The following is a 6,000-nucleotide window of genomic DNA, read 5'->3' as shown; positions in this document are numbered from 1 at the left end:
GAATTCATTTTCTAACCGCTCTAATCCTTTCTGTGACAATCTTAAATGTTTCTGGGTCTTGTGGCAACCTCACCAACTAGTGGATTATTCATTTATTACATTAGTTTAAATTTATTTGAACTTCATTTATTACAATTCATTGTCAGCATGTGGACAGACAAGGCGAGGCTGACATTCATTACCCAGCCCTGAGCTGCCTTTGGCAATGTTGGTGTAGGACCTTCTGCTGGAACTACTGCAGATAGCAGTTTGATACCTGTAATCCCACTTCAAACAGTTCAGGGTCAACATCAGCTTGAGAACGTCTTTTAAACCACTGCCCAGCTTTCTGAACTACAGTGAGACAAATCCCAATTCTTGAGTTACTCTCCTTGGCTGCAACCCCTCATCTGTTAGCTTCCCACACTGAACTTCTCCAATTAATTTTATATCCTGCCTCTAATGGATGACCAAAACTACACACTTTGCTCCATCTGCAGCTTAACTGAGGTCCATGTACCAACCAGTTCGACCTTAATTCAGTTGGGTGAGACTTTGGGTGAATGTCAGAGATGAAGGTGGAAATGGACGACACAGCCTGTCTGATTCGCTGATCAGACTTGTTAGTGTGATATTGTTTGCTGTTGTTTCCGTTATTAATGGTGTTAGATTCTAATGTACAGGGACATAATGCATTTTATGTATTTTGAACCATAGTATATTGAAACAAATCATTGATGTTTGAAGCAGTAGAACAGATGTTTCTGCAGAAGAGAATAAGCTATAGAACTGAATCAGATAGTGTGGAAATGCCCTCAGGAAATGCTGTGGCTGGATGTGTGAAAGGAGCTTGTGGAGATGTAACTGAGATAACTCCGAGAGCTGATCAGCTTACAGAGAGGGAAATAATATGCTGGGTCATAGGTAGTTGATGTTTATCAGTGTAGAACATTGTCAGCAAATGGGACGCTATCTATTCAGTCTAATCCTAGATTATGTGTTCAAGTCGCTGGAGTGGGGCTTGAACCCACAATATTCCGACTCAGGGGCAAGGGTGCTACCACCAAACCAAGGCTGACACCCTGGAGTATTTCTGACACACAGACCGCTGCTCCACACCAAGGCTGATAAATATTAGCTGTATAGGAAATAGCTGGAATCTGATATTCTCCAACTGCCCACACAGGCTTTGCTGCATTTGTTCCTAAATAAGCGCATGTCAGACAAGTTAATACGGTGTTATACCATAAAAAAAAAGTGCAATAAACTTCATGGGACAGCTGAGAAGCAGGAAGGAGCAGCAGCAGAGTAATAGGAAATGGTCAGAAGGGGAGAGTCGACAGCAAGAGTTGGCAGTGGTCAATCCAATATTGACTGTTTTACACTGGCACTCAAACTCAAAATTACTCTCTGGTTTTACGCCAGAGATTGACAAGGAACATGAACTTGGCACATGCACAGAGCAAGTGTTTGTCTCCTTTATTTTTTGTTTACTCCATTAGGCATCTAGGCAACAATGGCCCAATGTCTAAAGGGCTGTTGGTTCTCAAATGTCATTTTGAACCTTATAATGGGAGGTATTGTTGACACAGCCATGTTTAGATTACAGAAAGAGAGAATGTGAGTCTTGACAGCTCTAGCGTCATATTGGTTTGACTTGTCTGACATGCGCTTATTTAGGAACAAATGCAGCAAAACCTGAAACAAAAACAGAAATACCTGGAAAAACTCAGCAGGTCTGGCAGCATCGGCAGAGAAGAGCAAAGTTGACGTTTCGAGTCCTCATGACCCTTCAACAGAACTAAGTAAAAATTGGAGAGGGGTGAAATATAAGCTGGTTTAAGGTGGGGGGGGAGGTGGGGGGAAAACCTGTGTGAGCAGTTGGAGAATATCAGATTCCAGCTATTTCCTATACAGCCCATATTTATCAGCCTTGGTGTGGAGCAGCGGTCTGTGTGTCAGAAATACTCCAGGGTGTCAGCCTTGGTTTGGTGGTAGCACCCTTGCCCCTGAGTCGGAATATTGTGGGTTCAAGCCCCACTCCAGCGACTTGAACACATAATCCAGGATTACACTTCAGCGCAGTACTGAGAGACTGCTGAAATGCCTTTCAGGTGAAATGCTAAACTGAGGCAACTGTCTTCCATCTCAGGGGAAATTTTGTAAAAAAATTCCAAGGCACCACTTTAAAAAAGAGCAGTATAGTTCTTCCATTGTCCCGGCCAACCGCTGCTCGTCAATCAGGTTATCTGGTCATTAACTCTCACTGCTGTCACTTTGCTGTATGCAGTTTGTCTGCTGTACTTCCCCTCTTTGCAACAGTGTAAAGTGGGCTGGGATTTCCTGAGGATGTGAAAGCTGCTGTATAAATGCGAGTTCTTTCTTCAGTTTCCTTTTTGCCCATTGACAACTCGGCCTTCTTCAGAGATACAAGTTTCATTAAGCCTCATAAATAGTTTGTGTGGAATGGTGGTTAACAGCCAAGTGGAAAATGTTCAATTAAAGCAACGATTATGGGCAGAAGAGCCTTGGATCAAGCCAGTCACTCATCTCCATCACTTTTAGATATTGGAACACTACAGCGACTATACAAATGTAAAATATATTGTTATATAAATGTATGTTTTCTTTTTTAATTCGTTCAAGGGATGTGGAGATTGCCAGTGTGGCCCATCTCTAAACTAAGTGGCTCGCTAGGTTATTTCAAAGGGAAGCCAAGAGTCGGCCACAATGCTGGGGGTCTGGAGTCATACATAGGCCAGAGCGGTTAGGGATGACAAACTTCTTTCTCTAAAGAAAATTAGAAAATCCAATGGATGTTTTATGACAATCCAAGTGGCTTCACGGTCATCATTACAGATACCAACTTTTTAATCCCGATTTATTAATTAACTGATTTGAATTCCCCAGTTGTCGGGGTGGGATCTGAACTTCTGTCTCCAGAGCTTTAGTCCAGGTCTCTAGGTTACTAATCCAATAACATAACCACTATGCTACCGTACCCCTAATTATGTAGTGAATATGCCTCATAATTAAAAGTTGTCCATGGCCATTCATTTTTCCCCTTCAATATTTTTGCTCCATTTGATTATTTTTATTTTCATTTGTTGTGAAGGTTCCTCTTTACCATGCACAGTAAAGAGAACATGTAGAATACCTGAGAAGAGAGTCTCTGGACTGCAGGGAACAGGCATGGGTCATAAAAACATGAAGGAAGGTCAAAAGCCACATTTCAAGGTTCAAGCCTGCTTGACTGGAGGGGAGTCCTTGTTAGTCAGAATGATCTTCTGGACCAGTTTCGATCATCTAAGGGGGTGGGAGAGGAATTTTCAGGATTTCCTTCTTCCCTAATTGACTTGGGTTTTATTTGGTTTGTAAGAAATAACAGGGTGGGTGTTTCTGCTTTAGATGAGCTCAGTATAAATCACGCCCAAAATTACGCCCGATTTGAAAATCATTTCCCTCCCTCACCCTGAGTTTTGCTCAAACTCTTTAGCATATCACACAAACAAGGACACAAGAATTGGCAGCAGGAGTAGGCCATTCGGCCCCTTGAGCCTGCTCCACTATTTGATAAGATCATGGCTGATCTGATTGTGGCCTCAACTCCACTTTCCTGTCTGTTCCTCATAATCCTTGACTCCCTTGTCGATCAAAAATTTATCCAACTCAGCTTTGAATATATTCTGACTTGGAAATATATCGGCCGTTCCTTCGCTGTCGCTGGGTCAAAATCCTGGAACTCCCTCCCTAACAGCACTGTGGGTGTACCTACACCACGTGGACTGCAGCGGTTCAAGGAGGCAGCTCAGCACCACCTTCTCAAGGGCAATTAGGGATGGGCAATAAATTCTGGCCTAGCCAGCAAAGCCCACATCCCATGAATGAATAAGAACAAATATTTAAAAGTGGTAACTTTGTAAAGTTTGATTAATACAACTGAAAATGAGTTTATCACCAAAGAATTAAACATTTTAATCGTAGTGTCAATCAATCCACTGGTTTTAAATGATTAAAAAATGACTTATAAAAATATACAAAACTGTTATCTAATTACATTAGGGTATAATAGCCAGTTTCTCAGGAAATTCAAACAAAAATGTCATTCAAAATCTTTTAAAATGTACTTATTAGTGCACCGTGTCTCCTGCCAACGCAATATGGCAGCTCAAGATGGCCACCAGTACCCATCTGCACATGTGCACTGGTCTGCGCATGCGCTGAAATCCAATGATGTCACTGCTGGAGCCAGCAGCCTGGAACTCAGAGTGGCAGAAGGGAGAGGGAAGGATTTGCAGAAACTAAAATCATTTCCTTATGGGATATTTTGCTGCAGTCAAGTTGGTAAGCGTATCTAAACTCTGTCTCACTATCCCAGTTATGTAAGTGGATATAGCCTAACACTCACGTTAGTCTACAATCCACTTACATTGCTGGGATAGCGAGACAGAGTTTAGAAACATTGACCAACGTGACTGCAGTAAAATATCCCACCAGGAAAAGATTTTACTCCCCTGTCTGCAAATCCTTCCCTTCTAACTCCCTGTAAAAGGAATTTCCGAAATCCATCACTGTCAGGCCTGGATAGAAATTCACAACATCCTCTCCTCCTGCTGCCACGATGACCTTGCATGTGCCCTGCTGCACATTGCCCCCTGTAAAGATGGCGGCTGTTAGCCTGGGCCTGTCATCAGCTCACAACTGCACAGGCACGGCGGCAAACACAGCATTACTAGTCTCCGTGCACGCAAAAGAACCAACTTAATTTTTCAGAGCCTCCTGAAAGGCCTGAAAACTAGCATAATTAGCAGAAACACCCGATGGTGATTTAATTCAACTTGGGAGACATGGTCAGTTTTGCAGCTGGGCTCAGCTTCTAGCACAAGCCTTTTCAAACCGGCGCAAAAGATAATGGAAGTTTGACTTGCACTGAACGCAATCTGAGTTTAATTCTGCACAGCTCTGCAATGCCTTGCGCTGGTTATGCCAATTCTGTGCAAGTTGTACTGAAAAAAACCCAGTGCAATTGTGCAGAAACTCCAGGCCAGCATATCTTCCAAGCAGGGCGGGAGGTGTATATTGTATTGTGACTCGCAAGACGTTGCAGTTATATGGATGGGACGGGCTAGATGGATTAGTAGGTCTTTTCCTCACTGTCACTTTCCACGTGTTTGTACCTGCACCCATAATATCTCAAGCGGTTGGAAGAATTGCTTTGGTTGTCATTGCTGTTAATATTGTAAATGAGTTTGTTGTTTTGCTACATGTGTCAGAGGAAATCTTTGCAAACCCATTTGCAAGGTCACTATGTATAGTGAGCAGGGAAATTCTCACCCATGAGGAGTTCCATCCATGCTTTTGGCCGTAAATTCTATAATTCCCTCCCTAAACCTCTCTGCTTCTCCAGTTCTCTCTCCTCCTAAGACTCTCCTTCAAACATATCTCTTTCCTGTCCAAATGTCTCATTCTTAGGCTGGCTGCCAATTTTTGTCTGATATTTACGCTCCTGTGAAGTGCCTTGGGACATTTTACTATGTTAGAGGCGATATGAGGTGTAAGAAGGAGGATTATCCAGAGATTAGATAAAACTGTAGAACTTTCTAGGGCCAGAGCCTGAAAGCAGAAGTTCCACACGGTTTCTTATTTGAGCATTGTGGAGGGGAATCTAAGCATGAGGAAAATAAAAAAAAAGGCAAGAGAATATTTAAGGAAAAAACATGTGGAAATACATGAACACACAACTTTTAAATTGTCTTTATAATATCATTTTTATCATAAATGAAAAGTAGTATGTACAGTATAACACTCTAAGAAGTCAATCATATTAACAATGTATACTTATGACATTTGTTTCCCATGTCCACCTGGGGGCAGTGTTGTCAGTTTTATTGTTGTCAAATGGAATCAGACTCTGCCAAATAATGTTGTAATAAAATTCAGCATTCAATTAGGAAAACGTCATTCAAAGTATTGTTGAATAATTAGAGAAAAGTTATAAAGTACTGGGGAGAATTAAGTCCC

Source organism: Cetorhinus maximus, chromosome 20, assembly GCF_964194155.1.
Source record: "Cetorhinus maximus chromosome 20, sCetMax3.hap1.1, whole genome shotgun sequence".
NCBI classification, from domain to species: Eukaryota; Metazoa; Chordata; class Chondrichthyes; order Lamniformes; family Cetorhinidae; genus Cetorhinus; species Cetorhinus maximus.
Note: the sequence above shows the minus strand (reverse complement) of the source record.